Raw genomic sequence first — 26496 nt, 5'->3', positions numbered from 1 at the left:
TTAAATGGTATGAACGTTGACGCAATAAATTTGATGCGTTTTTAGAGTGTAACTTTCTCTTACAGTGAACAATAAAAATAGCTGTAAAAACAATATTTATGCAATAAATGTGTATTAAAATGGGAATGTATATAGAAAACAAAAAAGTTCAACGGAAATATAAAGCTGTATTATTATGAAATGGGAACGTACAAGTACGTATTAAACGCATACCTCGGTGAGTTTCAAGAACACGTTGCGTGTAAAATTCTCCGTCTTAAGTCGCGATTGAATATCCTTCTTCAAGTACTTTGCATAACTGAACGCTCTCTCAATGTTGCGGGAATTTGTTGCGGGAATTTGTCTCAATGTTCTTCGTATTTGTTCCTCTTTTGGTCCAACTGCCCTTTCAAGTTGTAAGAAGTCTTTGAAAGAAGTTGGCGTTGCATAAGTATGCTCGGTCTGTTGCAAGTTTTCAATATTGTCATCAATTTCTTTCGCCAACCGCTTGTATAATTTACCGCGTTTGTTAAACGCCTGGACAACTGCGTTTTTGGAACCACACCATTTGTCAAGTAGTTGTAACATGTCATCACGGACCATCTCCAAACCACTTTCACGTTCGACAAATGTTCGCACATATTCGACGGTCTTGAGATAGAAGTCAAAGTCCTTCGGTATTTCTTTCTTTTGCAGCTCTAGTGTTACTTCGTAAAATGGTTTCAACACCTTAACTAAACAGTCTAAATGTTGCCAATCAAAACGTCGTTCGTGGTAAAACTTTTCCACTGACCCGCGAAGTTTGAGAAAACGTTCTAGCATCAAATAAGTGGAGTTCCATCGTGTTTCGTTGTCAAGGACAACATCTAGTTCTGATTTCTGGAACTGTTTTTGCATAAACATGAAGGTTGCATTATTGTTGAGTGTGCGGATGTCTTTTACAGCTTGTCGTATTTCATTCACAAAATTGGAAAAATCAAACGGTTCGATGCTACGGGTATTCAATGTGTCAAAGTCTTCATCGGCCTCGTCGGTGTCGTTCTCGTTGTTGCTATCTTCATTCTGAATCACTATCTCTTCATCCGTTTGAATAGCAACTTCATTGTCGGTTTCAATAGCTTCATCATGAATCAAACTGGCATTTATCAACTTTTTTACAATCAGATTGATTACATGTGCCAGGCAAGGCACATGAGCCAGCTTCATTATACGGCAAAACTTGACCATGTCCGAACCACAGTCGGACATCACACATGCGAGTCTTTCTTTTGCGATGCCAAACTTGGCAAGGAGTTCTTTTGTATATTTTTTCATCTGCCACATGAAAAATCGTAATTAATTAATCCAAGAAAAATGCTCTTGCCTTTTTGATACACATAGACACCAATAAATTTTTCGTGATGATTGTTCGTCCATTTGTCTAGAGCCAAGACTAACTTCTCTTTCCCCTCTAGTAATTTCTTAATGAGATCTATGCGCTCGAAGTATTTGGCATTAAGTGTCCGATTGAGATCATCATAAGTTGGTACAGCTAGGCCAGACTTTTGAAACAGTTTCTTGAAGCGAGGGGAACTGCTAACTTTTGTTACTGACACATTGTCAAGATATACGAAGTGGGAATGGAAAGTTAACTTTTCAGTATTCGATTTCAGAAATTTTCTTATGGAAATTTGATTTACATCTTCCGACTCAGTGGAAGTGCAGCTGCTAATGTGCCTTTCAAGAGCTGACGTATTGCTCTTTTTACATGAAAATACACTTTTGCAACGAACGCACTTCCGCGCTTCTGTTTTCTTCTTGTCAATGAAACCGCACAAAAACTTGTCTTTCAACTTTGGATTTTTGGTTTCAAATATCCGCCACTCTTCCTTCATCGTACAATGCAATCGCGTTCAGAAATGAAATAGAAATAAAAATTAAAAAAGTAAAAAACCTCAAACAAAAGAAAAATTGGGAAAGTTTTTGTCGAAACCGAAAACAGCAAACAAAAATCGGGTTTTAGAAATCCGACATAATTGAATACCCGAACCCGCACCCGAACCCAAACCCGAAAATTTGTTGAACCCGAAACCCGACCCAAAACCCGAAATTTGTCTCAAAACCCGAAAACCCGACCCGATACCCGAAAACCCGAACCCGAACCCGAAATGCCTGTATATAATTCCTTTCCAACCGGGTTAAAGGAAAGTTTGAAACTTGTTATCGTGTGTTAGAGTTGTTGAGTGTGAAAACTTGAAACTGAAATTCATTATTTAAACAATTCTTCGTGGGCGAGCTGTGCGAGTTTGGATAGAATTCCTGTGCGAGTGAATGAAAATATCAAAAGGTTAGTACTGCATTTTCATTTTATCAATTTACTACATAGAATTTTAATTTTACTGCTTGTTTTGGGGAAAAATTAAATTACAAATTTTCATTTTTTATGAAATTTACTGCTTTTGGGGAAACAATTTATAATTTAATTTACTACATTTGGAATAAATTTTATCAGTTTATTTTGTGGAAAATATTAATGAAGTTTAGAAGAATTTTAACAAGTTTATTTTTTTTTTGCTTTTTTGTTTTTTTTTGCAGATGATCGTGGTATGAAGACTAAAGATCTAAATGAAACATGAGTAAAGAATGGTTAGTATTTATTTTAAATTTATTAGTGAAGAATATGTATAAATTATACTTACCTGTTAGTCGTCGGGCAAAAAACCGTGGGGGAAGATGTCGTGTATCATATCGGAATTTGTTAGTAATTTTGCTAGTATGCGAATGATGTTTTTAGTTTGAAGCACTGGCCAAAGCAATTGAAGTGCTTTAATAGTTTTTAGTTCTTCGGTGCCAACTGCAAACTCATAAGGTGTGTTTTGAATGAGATTATATATTTTGTGATTGTATTTAGTATTGTGGATGAATTCTAATATAGGGATTTCTATAGGTTGGATAAATTCATGTGGGATAAGGAAGGGTCTGGATTCTTCTGCATTAAAGGTCTTCGTGATGGGACAAAATATATACATTTGTGTTATTGGCTCATAATTGCGGAGGATGCCGTGGAGGTTAGTATCTTTGATGCAATATGTGAAATTAAGAAAAAATGGCGATGTGTATTTAGAGTTAAGAAACTGAAAACGGTGGTGTGGTTGTCTTGATGGAGTGTGTAGATCAAAATGATTTTGTATGAAGCGATAATATGTATATGTGTGGGTTTGTTTAGTGCGTAACATAATGTCGTGTGAGCAGTGCAAATTGCGTTCATGTGGTGCAAGGAAGTGGAAGGTTAGTGAGAATAATTGAAATTTTTCTTTAAAACTTTCGTAAGCTTGCATGTCGGTTAGTGCTTCAGAAATGATGTGATCAAATTTCCGATCAAATATATTGAGTGTAAATACATATGGTGTTTTGATGAAAAATTTTTCTGTTAGTTGTGGGTTAGCGAAGCGGTCGTCATCTAAAAATTGATCTTAATTAGTTCGGATGATATTATGATCGTAATATTCTAGTGTAAATTCGTTAGCTCGGGGTGCAGTGAATGTTTTTAGTGATTTTTTATATCCAATATAGGTAAATTGTCTATGTGTTAGTGGTGTGGTGAGTCGATATAGCATATCTTGATTTCTTTCTATATCGCTATGAGTATTAGATAACGGTAGGCAAAGGGGATTAGTAAAATGATAATATGATGTCCAATGAAGTGTAGGCATTAAAACATGTTCATCTACAAAACTACGTGTGTCGTTAGTGTCATGAGGGGTGTTTAAAGTATATTGTGGAAATGAAGGTAAGGTGATTGCTAGAAAATCTTTCGTGTTAGTGTGATGTGGATGATTAATGTATTCACGGGCTGTTCCTGGTTTGGTTGGGAATGGATGGTTCGGGAATTTCCTTTTAAAAGTGCGATAAGCTCTATTAGTGCTATTTGATGATTCGGTGGATGTGGATGATTGTGCTAATGATGCAGTATAAGCTGAAGAGGGTGTAGGGGTAGGTGGGTTTGAGGAATCTATTGTGGAAGAAATCTGATTTATAGTGGGGGTGTTAGGGTGTATTAGTTGTTGTTGGAGGGTGATAAAATTATCGAGTTCTAGGGAGATTTGGGGAATATCTGGAAAATGGATGATCGGTCTGAATTAAAAGAAGAGTAGGTTGGGGTTACTTGTGAAGCATAAGAGGGTGTATAAATGGACGGGAGTGGGTTATTTGGTGGGATTGGTTGAAAAAGGGGTTCTGAAAAAACTGAGGAGGTGGTTTGAAAATTATTGGATGGAGATGGTTCGGAGTCAGCAAATTCATCAGGGGTTTCTATATTAGGGTTATTGAGTTGTGAAATGGAGTATAAAACTGAAATATTTGAATTAGTGTCTGAATTCATGCCTGATGTTATATTACTAGTTGGGAAATCGGGTGGCGGGAAAACAAAAAGTGGAATTTTTGTAATTGGAGTGTTGAGGTTGGTTGGATGGGAATTTGAGCGGTGTAGGGATCCAAGTTGTCGGTTCATCGTGGGCTAAAAAAAATTATTATTTTGAGACTGAAAAGCGGTGGTATGGGGTTGTTCGATAATTTGTTCATATGTATTTTCATCTTGTGAATGATGTGTCATTATATGTTGTATGGGACTTTGCGATATGTTTGGTCTAAAATTTGGATTATGTGTTATTGCTAAATTTCGGAAATTTCGTGGGACTAGGGATAATGGATGTTTTTGTGGTAGGGGTGGTAACTGTGGTGCTGTAGGCGTTACCTCTATATTATTATGTTCTTCGTCGTACGTGTTCTGTCTTGTCGCTATTTTTGTGTTATATTCTTTTATTTGTGCGTCTAAAAGAATTTTGTTTATTGATGATGAGAAAATTCCAAAAAATCCTGCAAATAGTATGCGTGCAACACTTGCTTGTCTATTTACTTGTGTGTGTATAGCGCATGTATTATAGATTCCTTTTAAAAGTGAAAAAAGAAATCCTATAAAGTTAAACATTGCGTATAAAATAGTCAATTTTTCTAAGATGTAATAGGGCCATCCCAGAAAATCGAGAATTTCATTTTTTAGTGTGACAAAGCTAAAAATATTTATAGGTGAAATATCTTGTGGTCTGTATTTTTCACCATTTAGATATATATAGTCTTTAATGTCTTTAAAATATCCGCTATAATCTTGTGTATAGATATCTGCAAATCCTGCTGTTTCGGCAAGTTTGCGTAAATTTTGGTCAATTGATTGTCTTTGTATAGTGTCCATTTGTGTTAATAATTCTTGGAATTGATGTGTTCTAATGTGATGTTGGATATCGGATTTTGAATATATTCCAATTGATTGTAAATCGATATTTGGGTTTCGAGCAAAAGCTCTAATGCTTTCGGGTGAAAATTTTTTGAGTGATTGCATTAATGTGGGGTATGGGGTAAGAAGATAATATTTATCTTCATCAGGGTTCAGTTGTACTACATTGTGGCTACTTTCTGATCCACATGGGACTGCGGTATCCCAGAAATATGTTCGTCTTGAAAGTGTGTCAACGAAATGTACTTTATTTTTTATAAAAGATAGGGATTCTTTTATAGCATCGTTTATCTTCAAAAACATATAGTGGTGATACTTTTTTGGTACAAGTATAAAACCATAAAATGTTTCGTTCGTAGTCTAGAAAATTTGATCTATTTCCTGTTAGTAAATATCCTGCGTAGGGTATTTTTAACACTGCTAGTGCAAGTGATTGTAGGATTTGTGTCCTTTCTAGTTCGCATAGTTGGTGAAGTGTTTCTAATTCAGAGAGTGACATTTCCTGAAAAATTCGACTAATTGTGTAGTCTAATTTCATATTTAAGTGAATATCATAGTGGATATATTTGAAAACGTGTCAATTTATTTTCTATATTGTGGATGTTTCGAAAATCAGTACTTTGTTTTCCTGATGGATTTACTTGTTCATATGGGATTGATTGTATGAAATATTTTTCGTGAATTTTTATCATTCGGGCGTGTATTTTTGCTACTTGAAATGTTGTACATGTATCTTCGGGAAACCAAACAATTGTTGCTTGTGTTCGTTTTGTAGGGTCACAATAACCTTGATCGTTTTTACAAGGTAATCTAATTCCTTGATAGATCATTGTGTTGTCAGATAAATCTCGTGTGAGTTGTATTTTTTCGAAGTGTATTTTCCAATCGAAAAACATTATTTCTTGATATCCTCTATTTTTTGTATCTGCTTTGCAGTTTGATGGATTATTTATACCAATGTGTGGTATCCAGTGCTTATCGTGCATGTCATAAGTTAATCTTCCGTGTGCGCCGCTGTATGGGTATTTTTCATCTAGTTTTATATGTCCTTGATATCTTTCAAGTTCTGCTTGATGTACAGAATCGGCAAGGACTTGAAAATATACTAATTTTCTGTCGGTGTTTTTATTCTTTGTGATATTTAGTCTGAGTAACTCGTTTTTACAATCGTCGGGGTTTAGATGCAAAAGTCGTTCTATATTACTTTGGTAGAATGATTCGTGGTCAAGTCGGTTTTTATTTCCGTTTGAGACTTGTGAACAATGTACTTTCTTTTCGGAAAATGTTGCTGTAAATTTATATCCTATAACTGTTGTTGCTCGGGCTTTTGAATAGAGTGTCGCTAATACATTTGTAGTTTCTATAGCTTGTGGTTCTGTTTCGCATTGTGATACTTGATTTATTGCATATTTGTGTAGTGTTTTTTGTTCATTTTCTTCACAATCGTAATGTGTTACTAATAAATCTTGGGGTCCTGTGCGGGGAGAAGGGTTTTTGTTCTGATCGGAGATTATTAGAAAAAGGAGTTGGAGAAAAATCAATATTTTTAGAATATACATGTGTATGATAATCCTGAGTACGGGTTATAAAATGTGATTGTCTTTTTGGTATATCTGTCGAATTTATATATTACATCAGTAGTTATAAATGGTGGTGGTAGCGATTGACCTGTTATATTTGGTGGGTTTAATGGGTAAGGATGTTGAGCAATGTTGTTTAGTTTAACCGTGATTTCAAAATTTAGTTGTAGACTATTTTGTTGGAGTATTTGGATGTTATGGTAAGGAATGTCTTTGTGGATATCTTGTCTATATTGTAATCTATTAAGTGCCCAGTTGTGGAGTCGGTTGATTTCTGGGTGCTGTCCAAATAATGGTGGGGGTGCTGTGAATGTATTCCAGTCTAATCTTAAAGGGATATTTGTTGATGATTGTTCTCGATATTTAGCGTCGAGGTTATTTGGGAAATTTAAAGGAAAAGGTGTCGGTGAAATTTGGCTTATTGATGGTGTTGATAGTAGTGATAATGTTTCTGGTAGTGATGATGATGTTGTTGTATCTGTAAAAATATCTATTGGATCATTTATTAAATTGGGTTCACCTTGTGTGAATGATTGTGTTGTCCAATCTGGTAGTCGTGATGTTTGGTTCGGGGGGTTAAAGGGATTGTCACGTATTTGTTCAGATTTTGGTGTTGAACCTAAGTAGTCTGAGGGTAGACTTGAGGTGCTACGTTGTGAAAGAAGCGTAGGGGTTTCTGGTAATATGCTAATTGGGTTTTCCGGAGTACTTGGTGATGGGGATTGGGGTATATCAAAATGAACTCGGGGGGTTTGAAAATTTCTATTTCGTCGTGGATGTATAATTTGTCTATTTATTTCAACTGTATTTTGATTTTGACTAAGATTTCGTATTCTACTTAATTCTTGTGGTAGTGTTGGGTACAAGTTATATGTTGGTTCACTTAGAGGTGCTTGTCGCTGAACTAGTTCTAGTGGTTCAGATAAGCGAGCGTGTCGTTCGTCAAAGGTATATGGGTTATCTTGGAAAGAAATTCGTGTAGATGTTTGGGGGTTTTGGGTAGTTGTAGATTGTGTCGGGTTTTCTTGGGATGATGTCGGTGAAGACTGACTGTGTGATTGTTGGTTAGCAATTTTCGAGGGTTTTTTTATTGATTTCTTTTAGTGAAAAAATTAATTTTTATTGTAGTATTCTTCTAGAAAAAGAATTAAAAGGATTGTTGCTAAGGCGAATGTTATGACTGCCTTCTTTATACATTTGCATATTGTCAAGATGAGGGATGATAAAAATGTTATAAAAATTACAAATAGTAAAAACATATCTGTTCTACTAAAAATGGTTCGTATCATTTAAATAAATTTTGGGTTTTCTTACCTGTGAATATGGTCAATGGCTTTTGAAAGTTGGAGGTATAGTTCAAATATGGAATAGAAAATTTAAAAAATATTGCAAAAAATGATTAAGATTATTACAAAAGCTTCAAAGGTATCAAAAAGAAATATGAATAAAAGTTTAAATATTGTTAAAAAGTTTATGAAAATGTTGAGAATTATGTTGACTGATTGAGAGAAGCGCATTTAAGAAATGGCTTCTTGATCGAATATTTTTTGTTGTTTGGGGCAATTTTCAAGTGTGGTCGAATTATTTATTGGTTTTTTGACAAGTGGGTTGAGTTTTGTGAAAAATTATTGGGGGCGAATTTTATGGTGTTTGGGAGGCCTTCTTTTACTTTATTTTTATTTGTCAAGTGATCTGGGGTATTTTTGAAATTTTTATACTTTAGGCTAATTTAATATGGTCATTCTTTTACTTTAGGCTAATTTAACATTTTTGTTTGGGGGTTTTTCAGGTCTGAGTTGGGAAAATATTGTTGATCTTTGCGTTATTAGATAAGGGAGGGTTATGATATTATGGTGGTATTGATTTTAGTTGTCAAGTTGGAGTGGTTTGCTTATTTTTGACCTGGAGGTTGTAAAGTTATAGTTATAGATATGCCTGGAGTTTAATATCTTTCGTCTAATTGGTTTGTGTTAGAGTTATAGAAGGTGACGGATTGAATGAATCCTATTGGCTAATTTTTAACTAGAATCGCTGCGTGTTTGTCAGCATGTTATTTTGAAAAATGAAAGTTTAAAATGTTTCAGAGTTGCAAAGATTATTAATTGTAAAATTAAAGTTGTTTTTGAAATTCAACTTTCTTTAATATTTTAGATTGTGGAATGAATGTTTTGTAGTTTTTACGTGGTTGATTTCTAAGTCGTGATGACTCTCTATGTTCTGATTTCTCGAATTGTTCTTGGGGTATAATTTTTTCTGTCATTTTTCTATTTTTTCTTTCTTTTTGAGGTATATTTTGATCTAGCTTTTTTGTATTGTTTTTGGTTGTAGTTGATTTTTTATTTTGTTTTTCGAGGTGAATGTCATTTTGTTCTTTTATTTCATTTTCCGTATGTGGGTGATTTTGAATAACTTTTAAACCTGTGAAAGAATATAATTGAGTTAGTTCGCGTAGTGCGTATTCTTTTGGGTAATAAGTTAATAGATTGTTTCGATGTTGAACAATTTCTTTTTGGTTTGAATCGATGATTTTATATGTTACGTCAGTGGGTTTGGCAATTATTTGGTATGGTCCTTTACGAAGGGGTTGTAATTTTTTTGAAATTCCTTTTTTAGTATTAAAATTAGATATTAAGACAAATGTACCAATTTTAAAATCGGAGGCTGATGTAAAGCGTGAACTTATTTGTTCGTTAATGTTTTGCCTTTGTAACAACTTCTTTGTTACTTTTTGGTAAACTTCATTGTGTTTTTTATCTCTAATTAAAATCCATTCGGTGTGTGTACCGGAGGCTAATTTAAGAATTTGTGGGTGATGAAAATGATCTTCATCATGTGTGTGTAAAAGTAGGTTATAACAAATTGAGTCTTTATTCGGTTGACAATGACTTTGTGCATTTTTATGAGAGTTTGCTGTAAACATAATTGGTTTACGTGGCTTTTGATTAAAAACCATTTCATATGGTGACATTCCTAGAGTTGTCGTAATTTGTGAATTATATGCTAAGGGAAATAATTTTACATCTGCTGACCATTCGGTGTATCTTATATCATTTCCATTGATGATACATCTAAGATATTCTTGTAGTGAACGGTTCATACCTTCGACTAAGCCGTTTGTCCAAGGTGCATGAGATGTACGTGGTTTGTGCTTAATGTTATATAAATGACATAGTGTGATATTTTCATTATTTATGAATTCTGTACCGTTGTCTGTAACTAAAATTTTGGGTAATCCGAACTTGGCTATCCAGTGTTCATAACGTGTTGTGTAAGCGTAATAAGCGGTGGTACTGGGTTAAGTGCTACATAATGTGTAAATGCGTCAACAATTACCATAATGTAGGAGTTTCCTTCAGATGATGGTGAAATTGGTCCTTTTGTATCGAACGAGATACGATGGTTAAAATATAAACTTTGTCCTTTGAAATCTTGTTTTTGTGCTATTTGTTTTTGATTTGGATAAGATTTATTTAGCTGACATACTATACAATCATTGCATAGTACTTTTATCCAAATTGGTGCATTTGGGAAATAAAAATTTTGTATAAAATTCGAATATGTTTTCTCTGATTCAGAGTGTCCTTTAATGTTTTGTGTATGGGAAATGTTAAAAGCTATGAGAATCATACTTAAAGGTAGACAGGGAACTGTAGATTCATTTAATTGATATTCTAGAAGGTCTGTGTTTTCATTAATTTTTGTATTATTAAGTTTTCGAAAATATCAGAGGAGTGTTTTATTTCCTAAAGTTGTGGTATCTGCCTTTACGGGTTTAGTTTTGTATTTGTGCTATGATTTTAGTTGTCTAATTACTGGGTCAAGATTTTGATATTGTTTCAAGGTATTAATTGTAATTTTATCTGTTGGGGGGAGAAAAATGTTTTCAATTTCTAATTTAGATAAAGGAATTGTGTCAAGTGGGTCATGGAGGTCAAAAACTTGATTTATTGTGTATTTTGAATCATTTGTTTGTGGTCCTGATAAATTTATTTTATCAGTTAAATTTTCTTTTTCAATTAGCGGAAAAAGGTCTTTTTTATGCGAATGTTGTTTTACTCTTTTTTGTTGGGTGTTATTTTTTATCCATTGTGAGTATGGAATTGGTTTGAAAGTTGATGTTCCAAGTAGATCAACTTCGTAGTGGTTATTTTGGCAATCTAAGTAAAGTGGGAAGTGTTGTAGGTTATTTATCTGTGATTGTTCAATGTCAGTTTTTACTGCATATTTGCATTCTAGTCGGGATGATGTTTCGTTTTCTGCAAGGTAAAATTTTATATTTTTGGGTATTTCAACTGTAGTTTTTCGTGTAAGTAATTCAGGTGGTGTATTTCGACTTAATGTATCTGGTAATGCAAGATTCTTTCCTGCTGTCCAAACTATATGTAAGTTTGGAAATTTCATTAGAATTAATTGAAATCTATAAACTCGGTGATTTGGATTTGACTTTTGTGTAAAGAGAAAAATGATTGGTTTATGATCTGTGAATAGAACTGTTGGATGTTTTGATCCAAGTATCAGAAATACATATTCTGTAAGTGTATAAATTATAGCTGTACATTCTCTAATTAAAGTTGAGAGTCGTAGCTCTGCTTGAGTGAATAATCGAGAATTTGCTGATATAAGGTTCGTTTTATTTGTACCACTGTGTGATTGTAATAATGCTGCGCCGATGCCAAAATTTGAAGCATCGCACATTGCATAGAATGGTTGATTTGGATCTGGAATTGTGTTTGAAATTTGTTCAGTTAAAAGTTTTTTAATATCTTCAAATCGTGTTTGATGTTCAGTATTCCATTCAAAATTATTTTGTTGTCTGAGGATATTATAGAATGGTCTTAAATATAATTGCATTTTATAAACGTATTTGCTTAAAAAATTTAACATTCCAAAGAATTCTTGGATTTTATTTTTGTTTGTTGGTGGTTGAAGTTTTTGAATAGCATCAATGCGTGATTTTAATGGAGTGATTGTTTTTCTTTCTATATTATGTCCTAAACATTTAACTCGTGTTAAAAAGAAGTGTGATTTATCGAGGGCGGCCTTCAGATTTTCGTTCTGAAGTATTCTGTGATAGTGTTCTAAAACTGTAAACATTTCTTCTTTTGTCTGTGATTGCATAAAAACATCGTCTAAATAGGTGATTGCGTTTTTTTTAAGTATTAGTGGTCTAAAAATTTTACTCATAAAAGCTGAAAATGCTGCTGGTCCTATGGATATTCCATAGAATAGGCGGTTGAATTCATATTGTTGATTTCCAATAACAAATTGTGTTAAACGTCGTGATTGTTCATCTAGTGGCATTTGATTGTATGCACTATTCATATCTGCGGTTGTAAAGTATTTTCCATTTATTTTTGTTAAAATAAATTGTATTGGTTCAATAGGCCAATTGCATTTTGATTCGTCTACTAGTGAATTAAGATATCTAGCGTCTAAAACTATTTTTAATGATTCTCCTTTTGCTAGGATGATAACAGGGTTAATAAATGTGTTACCTTTTGGTTGTTCTTCTTTGTTTACCGGTGAGATAATTTTGTATTGCTCTAAAATATCGAGTAATCTGTTCACTTTATCGTGTAAGTGAATTGGTACTTTACTTGCTCTTTGTTTTTTGAAAACTTCGTCAGGTTTTAACGGGAGGTGTAGTGATGAACTGATTTTTCCAACATCAAATTTAGATGTTGCATAGATTGATGAATATTTTATTAGCTGTTTGGCTAACTTATCAAATTCGTCTTGTGTTATTTGTGAATGTTGGAAGTTAAACATTGTTAAAAACTTCTGTTGATCTTCTGTATAGTTGTTTATGTTGAATATAGTTTTGAAATATGGGGTTTTTGTGAAATAACCTTTATTTCTTTTTTCATTACTTATTATATTATTTATGGATAGTTCTTCGTTAAGAATTGTGGATTGATAAATATCTAATAATTGGAGTATATTATTTACGCGGTATGCTTTTTCATGCATTGGTGATATTGTAGCGTTTGTTTCGCAATATCCTAAAAGTCCTAAGGGTAATGTTACTTGATACGGTGTATTGTTATATACATGTAACAAAATGATGTCTGAATTCGTATTTTTCAAATATTTTATGGATGAAATTGTGATTTTGAAAAACTTATGGATAGGTTTGAATTCAAAGTCTGACATAAAGAGTTGTTGTTTATTTTGATTTTTATCATATTGGTGAACTTGTTTTATTGAAAAGTTATATATATTTCCTGATAGTGGTTTCAGGTGTTTCCGTTGTTGGTTATAAATTGGATAAAATTTTTAAAAGAATGGTGGTTGTTTATTTAATCTTTGAAAAAAAGTTAGAGCTGTATTTTTTTGTTTTTGTGTACTTATCTTTGATTAGTATTTTACTATTCAAGATATTGATTGTTGGTATATATTTTGAGATAAATGGTATGCCAATGATATTGTGTTTAATAACAATGATATGAAATATTTGTTTAAATGGCTTGTTTAAAATTTTATTTTACTCCATTGTTCTTGTGGGGAGAAGAAATAATTGAACTTTTCCATAGTTTACTAATGTTGATCCTTGTGCTGTTGCTAGTGTACTGGAGGTTGCAAGAGGCGTTAATTTTGGGTGTAATGTTTTGATTTCATTCCATGTGGGAATGTTAATTATGTTTGATTCTGCTCCTGAACCAATTAAAAAATCAATTTCAAGATCTGGTGGTTGAAATTCTTTGTTTCTTGGACTTTCTAAAAGAAATGGTATTGTCCAAATTTTTTCTTTGGGTTGTTCTTTTTGTACATTTTGGTAGATGTGATTTGTATTCAAGCATTTTGTTTTGTCATTTTCATTGGGTTTATTTACGGTGTTAATTTCGTTAATCTCTTGTGCAGTTTGTGTAGTATGGATGGGTTCAATATAATAATTGTGATGAAGTTCCAATTGATTTTCATATATATATGATGTAAAAGGTTGTTCATATATAATAGGTTCGTAGTCGTTTTCGACTGCTATCATATTTATGGAGATAGTGTTTTCTGTATCACTTTCTGTGTCTGATGATCCACAGTTTATTTGATTTAGTTGTAGTTCGTTATTTCCTGTGTCGTCAATACCTGGGGGGTCTGATGTTGTTTCTTCATTTGATTGTACTTGATTAATATGTCTTTGATGTTTGGGTGTACTACTTCTGTAGCGATGTTTAGAATTATTATAATTGTTATTATTTCTATGTGGTGATTGAGAATAATTTCTATATCGATTATTATAACTTGAATGTCGATTTTGTGAATTATTTCGGGATCTGTTTTGATAATTGTCGTTTGATCTGTGATAGTTAGATCTGTTATATGAGTTATTTCTTGATCGATTGTTCGGGTAATTCTGATTTCGATTGTTCGAATAACTTCTATTTCGATTATTTGAATAGTTTCTTTTTCTGTTATATGATGAGTTTCGTGATTGCTTGTTTGGATAGTATTTATTTCTTGTGTTTGATTGGGAATTGGATCTAGAAACAAATTGTGTTGTATTTAAATTTGGTCTCGAGTAGTTGTTTCGACTATTTGGTCGATTAGAATGATTTTGTGAAGAATTCTGTGTATTTATTCGTTCAGGTGATCTTCCTCTATAACTTGAGTTATATGGTGATTGATTCCTTGTGTAATTAGTATTGTTCGGAAGTGGTTTTCCTGAACTGTTGTTGCTGTATAAATTTTTGTTTGGTAGATTTTGATCTTTCTTCATATATTGATAGAATGATTTATTTGGTTCTTTATACTTTTGAGGTTTGTTCTGGTTATCTTGCTGTTTTTGTCTACATTCAGAAATACTATGTCCGTATCGTCGGCAATAATTACACCATTTTTTGAAAGATGGTTTGCCTTTAAAATGTGGGTGTTTTTCATAAATATTTAGTATATCAGTGATTTTTTCAACTAGGTCTGTATCTGATTCCTGTATGTTATTGATATGTGTAGTGTTTGTTTCGATTCGATTAACATTTGTAGTTTTAGATTTTCTGTTTCTTCAAGTTTCATTGTGATTTCCGCTTGCTCTAGTTTGTCTAATAGTTTTCGAAAATCTAAATCGGGCTCTCGAATTGAGGAAGGATGAGATGCTCTCTTTTTTATTGCTATTTTCCTTAATTGAGGTGTTAAGGTCATCATTAAAATTTCTGTCATTTTTGTGTTTTTATATTCATGTGTATTTAAAGAATATGCTTTTCGAAATAGTGTTTCGATGCGTACTGCTAATTGTTTGATGGTTTCTTTTGGTAATCTGCGAATTTCATTACATAAAACTCTTTGGTGTTGTTTATTTCTTTCGGAGTCAAACATTTTTGAAAATTCTTGTGTAAATCGTTTTCAATTTGATTTTATTTCTATAGGTAATACTGAAAACCATTTTTGGGCTGCGCCATCTAAGGTTGTTTGTATCAACGCTGTGCGTCGATGTATCCAATTTTGATGTAGTGGTGTATTAATTGGTTCAGGTCCTATATTTAAAATTAAATTTGCTGTTACTGCATTTACATAATCTTCTACAGAGTATTCAGGGTCTGTTCCTGTGAATACCATTAATGGTTTGTTTGATGTTATTGATGATCCACCCATAAGGTATGGATTCATTGTCATTTGTAGTGATTCTGCGGCATTTGGTATTTGTGAAAAATTTGAAAGTTGATTTTTTTTTATTTCATGTTGTTGAAGGTAATATGGGAGTGGTATTTGATTTTGCATTTGAGTTGGTTAATACGAGTGTGTGATGGTTGGGTTTTGTGGTTGAATTGGTTGAAAACATTGTGTATTTGTTGGATTTTGTATTGGTTGTTGATTTTGTGTTTCTGTTGGATTTGGAGAAAAAATTCTATGATATGTATAAGGTTTTTGCACTCCTTGTCCGCGATATTCTTGGGTATACGGTGCAAAAATATCTGGTTGTAAATACTCATCATCAGATGATAAGTAATCCGTATGATGTGCTTGCTTTTTATTTTTATTTTGTTGAAAGAATGGGTTATTTTCACTACGATCCTGTGGAGGATGTGAATTAGTTTGAAAATTTACTGAGTTGGTTGTTGTCATTGGGTTATCCCAATATCGAGATATTACATGATTATTGTTAGTTTTTCGTGGGGGATAGTTTGTTTTTGATGAATGTGCGTAATTATAATTGTGTTCTGCAAAGGTGTTTCCTGTGAACGTTCTTCTTGTTTTTGACGGTACTGTCATAGGTCTATATGTTTGATAATCCATATGTAAATATTTTGGAGCAACCGAAGGTTTAACGGTTGATTGTAAGGTTACTTGTGCTAGTGAAGTGTTTGTATTTTTTGGTGTTGTTAAATTTGGACGTATCGGTGAAATGCTTTGTTGTGTAGTTGTTGTTGTTTGGACGATTTCTCCATTTATAAAGTGTGATGGTGTTTGGATATCTTGTTGTGTAAGATTCCTAGTTCCATTAAGGTTTTCATTGTGTATGACGGTCGAATTTAAACTGTTATTTCGCGTATCAGGTAAAAATGTATTGTAGTTTAATGGTGTTGCGTCAATAGTCAGTGGTACTACTCTCACATAATCTCTTTGATAAGATATTGTACTTATTGCTTGACTTGAGATTGATTGTGGGATATTTATAAATGCATGATGAGACCATTCGGGGTCCCAAACGTAGTCTGACTGTTCTGTGATGGCAGTATCATCGTTTGAATTTTGAGGTCTGAAATTTTTTCTTGCTTGTGAAATTAAGTCTATATTATGTGTGAAATAATCTATTGTAAACCATGCCAAAATTTTTTGTAAGTCATGTTTTGTGTGTTGTGAAACTTCGTCTTTTGTGAAATTTTCTTTGATTATATGTAGAAATGTTGAAAATAATGTGATTTCTAGTCGTAATTTCTTATGTTTGGATGTATCAGTTGGTGAGATACTTTTAAATTCTGTTTTTTCTAATATTGAAATAAAGCTATATATTATTGCAAAAACTTCCTTAGTGAATATGGAGTTTGCTCTTTGCGAATTATGATATTGTATGCTTTTAATATATTCTAAGAATACTTTTGAAAATTCTAATTCAAGATCGTCTGTTTGAATTACATATTTGCGGTGATTCGGATTTGGTGTGCTGAATTCTATGGTGTAGATTCCGTATTGTTGTGTTAAATTACATATATCTTTCAGATAATGTTCAATAATTTGTCTTTTGATTTTTACATCTGGGAATTCTGCTTTGCATGGGCTGAATCTGGGTTCAAACAAATTTAGGAGTAAATTCTTGCAAAAATCATGCTGCCCTCTATTATCGGGTGCATCTATGAGGAAGGGGTAAACCTCTTCGTCATCTGGACTTTCGTCACTTTGAGTGTGGCTGTGGCTCATTTTTTCGTTTAATGACTGTTAATATATATTATCGATGTGTCTAATTGGTTGATTCCAATTATACAAGTGTACTGGTTTGTGTTTATATTGCTTTTTTATTCTTCTTTTTCCTCTTTTTGATGAATTTGAAGTTGTTTCTGAGTCGGAAAAATATAATTGATCGTGAATGGGACAATTTTTATCAATCGATTCTTTTAATTTATAGAGTTCATCTAAATTGCTGGCTTCTGATTCAAAAAATGCGTTTCTATTTTTCGAAAATCTTTTTCGTGTGATTTGACTTTGTTTGTTTATTATTTTTCTTTTTATTGTTAGTCATTTTGTTCTGATATATCCAACTGTTTGTGTATGAGGTGTGATTACAAGATCGTATTTTTTGTTATCTATTTCACAGTTGTGTAAAACGATTGTTTGTTTGTTTCCTATATTTTTGAATGACATAAGGTTTAGGATGAGGGATGCAAAAAGTTGTTAGATGATGTCTACTTTCTTAAACTGTTAGTCCTTACGATTTTTTGGTTAGCTTAACCTGGGTCTATTTGTTCAGGGTTGGAGAGAAAAGTATATCGATTCCGAAGAATGATTTTTTTAATTCTCGTGGCTAATATAAGCTAAGGTGTAATCTTACTTAGGGGTAATGATTGTGTTCAAGGGTTGGAGAATAGTAAATCGATCCACAAGGTTCAGGTATAATTAGAACGCGAGTAGTTCGTTAGATACTATTTTAAACTTACTAAGTCGAAGGTTTATCCTGGGTCTGGTAAGAGGAGGGTTCAAGTGAAGGATGAATAACCAAAGTTCTTCACTGTTTATCCTAATTTGAATGGTTAGTTTTGTTGAAAAATTTCTTTTAGTCTTGGGTTTTTTGGAAGGGTTGGATAGTGAATCGACGTTTGAGGTCGTTAGACACTTGCTAAGTGGGTGAAGGAGAGCAAAATTGTTCTTTTTGATCCAAGGATAGGCCTTGATGATCAAGTTTTAAATTTAGTGAAATAGAAAATTAATTAGGATCCAAAGATAAGCCTTGATGATCTGATTTTAAAATTAAGTGAATTTAAGTTTAAAATGGTTTAAATTTATTTAAGAAAAAGATTTAGTTTTTTAATGATATTAGTGAGCTTATGATTGCTATTATGTTTAGGCGATGAAGCTGGGACAACAGATGATTTAATGATTACTAACAATTTATTGTCATGCTACTAATTTTTGTTTTGATTTTCAATAAATATTTTCCAAACATGTTTTATATAAAACTGCAGAATTTAAGAAAACGATCTGAGATCTTTTTATCAATCGTTATTGTATATTAATAATTTTGTTTAGCGCCTGAAATGATTATGAAGATTGACTTCAAGATTATATGTTTGCAAATGAAAATCTAAATTGATTGCTAATAAGATTCTAAATATAATAGTTTGTGTTGGCTTTTGCCGTACTATCATATAACTATATGGTAAGTTTCTACTTTGTCGTATGTCGCCTCTGGTTCGAGGTCTTCTAACGAATCCGTGTAGTTCTGTTATCGTTCGGAATATCGGCTCTGATCTATTGAGTCGTAGAGACATTTCGATTAAATTATCGTCGTATAACATTTTTAAAATGTTTTGTCTAAACTCTTATCTATTATTGGTTAATTCTAAGCTATTAAGGTCTTATTCGAGACTTATGGTCGCACCAGATGAGTTAGGACCGATGTGGTTAACTCATAGAGTAATTTCGGATAGGGTACACCGTCTGCTCGTCACGCTATCTTATTTTCGGCCGGATAGATTCGTGCAACTTCTTAGTCTAATACCGATCCTAATCTTACTCTTATACTTTCTAGTCTCAGGGTGTTTAACTAGTCTCTGCTAGGCTCAATAGATCTAGGGTATACTGGTCTGTTGCGGCTACTGAAGTTCTCTTGGAGAGGCAACTAATTTCTAAGTTAAATTCAAATCTCTCTGGTGCTGAAATTACAAGTAATTTCAGCACTTACAAATAAGTGGGTTGTTAGTTAGATGGATCATGATTGGTTAATATTAAATACTTTACAGTGGTAAAATATCTAATTTATCCAATCATAAAATATAGTTTAGATCAGGTTCCAAGCTGACAGAAATAACCTGATCATTAAAATCTGACGGAAGCTTACCTTGCTCTGACTTATAAAAACGTTTCCAAGAGGCCATTAAAGACAAGTAGATAAGTAGTTTCCATGTGTCAAATTTCGATGAAGGCATCAATAGTTGGAATATTTATCATCAAACTACACCAAAATCTTGGCATTGCGAATATGTAAACTGGCCAGTTTGAAAAAAAATCTTCTCTGGAGTTTTTTGCACACAATTAGTAGTCATCTGAAGCAGTTTTATAGTTGAGAAGCTGCTATGCGAGTAACGTTGCAGCGGAAAACTATCAATAGTTGAATATGCAGTTGATGTCGAAGTTTTAGTTGATCACTAAGATAAACTTCCGATTCGGTGAATAAAAACTGGTTCCAAATACTGGATGCAGATGGCAGTTTTCAGATATAAATATTCAATGTTTCCACATAACATCTCCAAAAAAACTAAACTTGATCAAATATTTGAGAGTTGTTCAGGTATTACTAAAAAAGATTGGTAAAAAGTCCCTTATTTGTCCTAATATGCAGTGATTATCAATTTTCCTCGGAACAAGAAAGTCAGTTATTTTTTGTTGGTGACACAGTAATTTATTGCAACTAGTTCGGAGTTTTAATTATATTTACCATATTGACCGCTTCACGCTTTATAGTTTTTTGTGTAATAGTGTAAAGTACATTTTACAAACTAAACAATTTTCATCAGTAAGAATTCGTTTCGTGCTGACAAAACGAAGGAAAATGTACCTCGAACTAATTGCTTTTCCTGTAATTGCTTGGATCTGTTAGGCCATGGGAACAAGACTGCTCGTATCAGGGCGAAGCCCTGAAGGTTCCGACGGCCTTTTAAGGTTTATGGAGCAGCAGTAATAACATGAAAAAATTTAATGAAAAAAAATAAAATGAAAATTTTTTTTTCTAAAATTTGAAATTTTTATGAAAATCATCACCCCACACGCCATATAAAGTACAAAAAGATAGATTACGTTCCTTGTAACAAATCAATTATGGCAAATAAGCTTTGCTCAACCAATTTGGAACGATTTATAAGACGGATTAAATCTCCGTTTACGCGTTAATAGCGCGCATTATATCGCGCGTTAATTGTCCCAAATTGGTCAAAATGGCCGAAATGGCAATCTTTAAACCCTCATAACTTTACAAAAATGATCACAGGTGAAATATTTTTTCAAACTTAAGCTCAGGACAACAATACCTTTTGAATGATAAAAAAAAATTCCGTCAAAAATGGCTAGTTAAAAACTCGAAATTTGTCTGAAGAAAAAAAACCCACCCCGAGCACAAATATTCCGTTACTTTCGTATCGAAAGTCGGAACAATACAATAATTTTGTCTCAATAAAAATCAAATCTCTAAGTCCCGATGACCAAATACAAGACCAACTTTTCAACTAAATGAAACAACAATTCGCTTGGGTCCGAACGGGTTCAACTTATTTCAAAATTGCTAGGTTGCTCTTTTTTAATATGGCTAAACCTGAACTCCACAAAAAAGTGAAGAACGCTCACAGAAGTCTACAAAAGCCGCAAGAAACAGGTCAAGTTTTCATTAACAGTTCGAGTGAGGGTTTTTAGCAAACTCGCAACACGGATCAGCCCGATTGCATTATCTGCTGATTTTGTATTAGCCCAATATTGAATTGAAAGCTCTGAAAAGATCTCTTTTCTTTGAGAATACTGCTTTTTATTTCAAATTTTTGAACACTCAATTGTGATCGGCTGGCTGATAATGTTTTTCCGTTATTCGAATCATATCTATCATCAGAAATTCCTATCAATTTAATAGGATCTGCTATGAAAACAAATTCAGGTCAGACAATTGACAAACAAAGACAACGATCAATAAAAGTCAGTGAAACGTGTTTTACTGCAATCAGAAGAAAGAAAATTTTCCTATCATACCCGTGGTATATTTTGAAGAACAGACGACGTTTGTTTACGATGCAAATTGGCAACTGTTTTTTTTCTCACGTGGAAAAAGACGCCAGCATTATCTTGCCTGTTACTGAGAACAACAAAACATCAAAACATGCACCATAGAAATCAGTTCCGTCAGTTAATTTACATACCTGTTATTGTAAAATCACCTGTTTTCAAAAACAGCCTTGTTTTGAGAGGCAACATCAACAAAATAAACATCAAAACACGGTACAAAACTAAACAGATTGATTATTTTCCACTTTTTTTTCCATAAATTGATACTTAGATAATATTATACATAATATGAAAGCGTTTACCAGATAAAACTTTTCTATATAGATCTTAGTCGATATCCGGTAATTTTTAATATCGCTATCCGGTAAAACGTATCCGGTAATTTTTAGACGTAATTATGTAGCTTCAAAATTTTTTAATGATTTTTCCATGCATAATTTAAGTTTTTAAAGCATATCAAGTTTTCCATAGGGGAGAATGCATGGAAAATAAACAATAAATCCCCCATAAGTAAAAAAAAAATGATGACTTGGAACAAATTGTCGGAGCGAGAGACGGAGAGAGTGAGGAAGATAGTAGACATTAAAGTGCAGGACTATCTCAACCGACAGAGTCTCCACAGCAGTTTCGACGAGCGAGGAGGATCTGGATACAGACGGCCAGCCATACATGCATTCCAGAATGACGACTTAGTGTCTGGTTGTCGCTATCACTCAAAGACTGGATATCAACAACAACGCTTTGCTAACCCAGGTACTCAATTTCAAACATTTAGAGTACCACTATTGCAGTAGTTAAGGCCTTCGTAAGAAGTCGGGAAGTCGGATATCCGAGGCCCATCATCCGTGATCGCTGCTTGCGAGGGCGCGGTCACTTTCTTTGCTCCATTTCCTAGAAAAATAACCTAAATTTTGAAAAGAGCACATTCTTAGCTTTAAACTATGTACACCTTGTGGAAAAAATTGTATCAATTTTACTTAACTGAACAACTTTTTTCTTACTTGCGGTTTTATTGACTTGCGGATTGGTTACCCGATTGCTTGTAGAAATCGAAGTCCTGGGAAAATCTTACAGGATTTCTTGTATGTGATGACAGAGAGTTTGTATGAATCTTATAATATTCTTATAAGAAAACGAGTTCTGGTGTAAAATTTCTATCAGAAAAAATATTGTTGTAGCAATTCGCGTCATAGCTATTAGAGGGCGAAAGCAATTTCGAACTAGGCACCAAACTGGCAAATGACTACAAACGTGAAAAAGTCATCAAATAATTTGAACGGTCCTTGCGTGCCGTTGTTTCATTAAGAGACATTTGTCTGATCAATTGCACTTCAATGAAATCGTGGATTGGGTCACGGGCGTATCTAGGATTTTTTCGAGGGCAGGGGGCGGATTTTCAAGATTTTAGGTCGACCAAATAGATTTTCTGAGCTCTCCTTGTCAGTAGAAAGACCCCATTTTTACCGAAATTTCTGCGCCACAGGCGAAGTTTTAACAAAACAGGCCAAAAAAGCCATTATTAGGCTACTTTTGGAAAACCTTGACGAAAAACGCTTTTTTCGGCGCGCGCTCCCCCCTCAAAATTAGTATATATTTAGCGCCAAAGGCACTTTTAGCAAAAATTTTAGGGTCCGTCAACAAAAAATGCATATCTCAAAATAGTACAGAGGGGGACTCTTTGGGTCGGCAGGGGGTCGAATCTCCGAGGGAAGAGGGCTTCAACCCCGCTCCCCCTAAATTCGCTCCAGGATTGGGTAATATTCGGCAACATTTGTAGGTTTTCGTGAGTTTTTTTTTTTCATTTTTGATGATTTCAGATTCAATCATATTCAAATAAAAGAGCAATCTAGCAATTTTGAAAGTTTGAAAGTAAGCTTACGCTATCTAGCAGAACTGATAATGAGTGATGAAAAGACCTTTTGCTGAAGTAGTTAAGTTTAAATAGAAACTTTTCCGAAATAATTCGTTTCTTCTTTTTAAAAACTATTTAAATCTTCTATGTTTTTTCTTATAATTGATGTAAAAAAAACGTTTTGTTTGCTTCAAAAACAATAACATTACAAACCATTTTAAACCAGTTTTAGTTAATTACTTAAAACTTTTTAGGAATTGGCTATTAAATGACATCATAAACGATTCGATAATGTCCATGGAACTCCGTTGCGGGTAATTGTAATTCTTACCCGCTAAGGTGTTCCATGGACAGTAACTAATTGATAATGGTGTCATTTTATAGCCAGTTTTAACTAATCAGCTAAAACTGGTTCAAAATGGATTGTAATGTTAATATTTTTGAAGCAAACAAAACGTTTTATATCAATTACAAAACAAAATGAAAGATTTTGAAAGTTTTTTTTTCTGAAATTACTCTGCAATTTTCAAAGTTTTCACTGTTAGTTCAAAAATTAAACGTCATCTTGCAAAAGACACGTTGAATTGATTAAATTTTGGGTAAAACTATTTTGGTTTTATTGTTTTTATTCTGCACATTTTTCATTTTTTTCTTCCGTTCTTTTAGTTTCGTACTTAACTTTTGCTGTTTTTTTTTATTTCTTTTTGTCCTTTGCTGCTTTTGACAACCCCTCCCTCCCTCGCATATGCTCATGCTCAGCCACGGAGTGCACATGAAAAACGGAATTTTTTCATCAAAACGCTTTAAAAACTGTATCAATACGTCGTTTAGGGTCTGTTGTTGAAAGTAGAGACTATTTTTTCAAAACTTCACAAGTGTGCCCTCCATCTTCCTAATTAACATCCCCCTTCCCACTACTCTCATTAGTAGATTTAAAGGTTTTGCTTCTCTATGTTTACGCTTTCTCTCTCTCTCTCTCTCTCTCTTTTAACGACAACGCAAAGTGGTTCCATGGGTAGTGAATTCAGTGCGGCGACTGAGATTCACTCCTATCCACAATCCCGAAAAGATTCAGTTGCTATCAACCATTCTGTACTGTATTGTGCTTTTGGCCCCCTTTTTGTACTACTCTTGCGCCTGTCCCGTTCGCTCAATACGATCGCAAGAATTTTTCAATACTATTTGAGTTCGGATAATAGAAGACCAAATACAGACGTCTCTAAGTAGCCAGAATAAAATCTTTTAATCTAATCAAAGAAAAAGGTCCGCGGTTTATCAGCACAATTGCCTAATTGCAATTTAGCTTCCAATTAACTCAACTATGTGATTTTTTCTCTAAAGAAACCTTTTTAACCAATTACACACCATTTTCCCTATAACCACTCAGTCCGAGCTGCTAAAATTAGTAGTTTTTTTATGGATAACTATTCCTTTGAGGTACTTTAACTGATATCGATATTTTCCGGAATCACTATTTTCAACTCTGAATAGAACTAAATATCTACTAAATTTGTAATCTCTCTTCTCGCAAAAATTTGTTTTCTAACTAAATGAGAATCAATTTTTCGCACTCACAGCACAATTGTGTTCTGCCCAAGTATAAGCTACCCGTAACCCTTTCGCTATATTAGTCTATTTCAGTTTTTTATTTTAGTTGTCCCTACAAGTCCTGGCATTTACTCTGGTACATCTTGCGCAACGTCCTCAAAAAAATTTCTCCCTGGCGACACTAGGTATGAATTTCAAGTTCACCAGATGTATCTCGAACTAAATTATTTTACAAATCTCAAGTCCAATTTCACTTCTAAGCCAAGCTTTGTTTGATTAACCAGTTTCCCACATTTTTTACTCAATTATTCCGTTAACGTCTGACCTCCCGAGGTTAGGGGAAGACCCTTTTTCTGAGTAGTTTATTCAATTTAAAGATCTAAATTTCCCATCTGTACTCTATTCCAGTCCCGACTTTCAGCTATAAGGGCAACACAATTTGCCTATTCAGGGTCAAATTGTGCCAAAAAGCAACCTCCGTTCATTAGAGTTATTTAGAGATCTAATTCTAATGCCTTTATCCTATTACGGCGGGTTTTCTATGGGATTACCTTTCTTTAGTCTGATTGAGTTTCTGTTAAAAGGTCATTCGCCAATGTTTTCTGAACCTATTATTTCCTAAGTCCACTTTAATTAGTTTCACTACTTCAATATTACAGTTCAGAACTAACATCCCTTTCAGCTTCTGCTTCATTTCGCAATAGATAACTTTCCTCCCAAATATAAGTTGGGCGATTGATTCTTATTTCCAAAGATTTGGGGCTGAGAAATACTCCAGTTTCCGGTGTTAATCTCGGAGTGGTCTATCCAATTTTGGTCATAAACGCCCAAAAGTCATTTAAAGATTACGCCGGTGTCATCCGAGAAGTCTATTTTCCATCTTTGTGTTCAGAATCCCAGAGGGTCCTACTCAACAAGTTTCAACCATATCGCATTACAACTTTCCAAACTACCCCGTTTCTAAGGGACATTCAAAGTCTAATAACACTGGAAAGAGTAGCAGGAGGAGTTATACTCAGTGGGGAACCTTTTTCAGGACTGGGTTTAAGTTTCTATTGCAGCCCTAAAACCAATATGCCCTCGCCGATTATTTTGCCTAAATTGACTAATTCCGATATAACGGGTGTTTTTCCCAAGTGCTAATATTTTCCGGTTCAACTGTCAGATTTGGTGTAAGGTATGACATACGGCATATTTTGCCATTGCCTATCATATTGCGAAGCTTTGGCTCCCTGCGTTCAGTGGGGCCGAGAAATGACTTTCGAAAGTCTGGGACGATGACTTTTACTTATAACATGTGTTAGCTCTATATATCTGGAAGTTGTTATCTTCTGGTCTTCTAAGGTTGCATGTAATTCTTAAAAGAGTCATAAGAAAAATCGGCCTTGGATTTTTTGAAAACCGTTCACTGTGTTGCTGGAGGACGTGAAAAGTTTCATACTCTATCTAAATACATGGCAACTTCTGGTCTTTTTGAGATCTTGTAGAGATGTTACCTCTGAGTGGACCAATTTCTTGCAGGCTCATTATTAGGGTTCCGGAGGATGATGACTTCAAAAAATTTTTAGATTGGACTTCTATGTTGTCGGGGGTCCTTTGAAATTTTCAAGGTCTTTTTTAATAATTAGGCAACAAGTGTGGTTTTTCCGAGATCTCAAGAAATTGTTACCTCGTAGTGGACCGACTTTTCGATATTTTTTTGAAATGGATATCCAGTTAAACTTATTCGGTATTTTTTAGACGTATTTTTTGTAATTTTTTTGTCTAAATGATCTTATATTTTTCCCATTCGATGCATAATCAAGTTTTCCATTTGGGGAGAATGCATGGATAATGAACCAGAAATCCCCCATAAACAAAAA

The 26496-nt window shown here is 33.6% G+C and overlaps 1 protein-coding gene across 2 annotated transcripts in view; it reads right to left on the bottom strand.

The window, feature by feature from the left end:
- Positions 1-26496, bottom strand: part of LOC134843757 (exportin-T-like) — a 551312-nt gene that overhangs the window by 57423 nt on the left and 467393 nt on the right. The window lies entirely within an intron of this gene.

The sequence above is a fragment of the Symsagittifera roscoffensis genome, chromosome 4 (assembly GCF_963678635.1).
Source record: "Symsagittifera roscoffensis chromosome 4, txSymRosc1.1, whole genome shotgun sequence".
NCBI lineage: Eukaryota > Metazoa > Xenacoelomorpha > Acoela > Convolutidae > Symsagittifera > Symsagittifera roscoffensis.
Note: the sequence above shows the minus strand (reverse complement) of the source record. Positions and strands in the feature narration are given on the sequence as shown.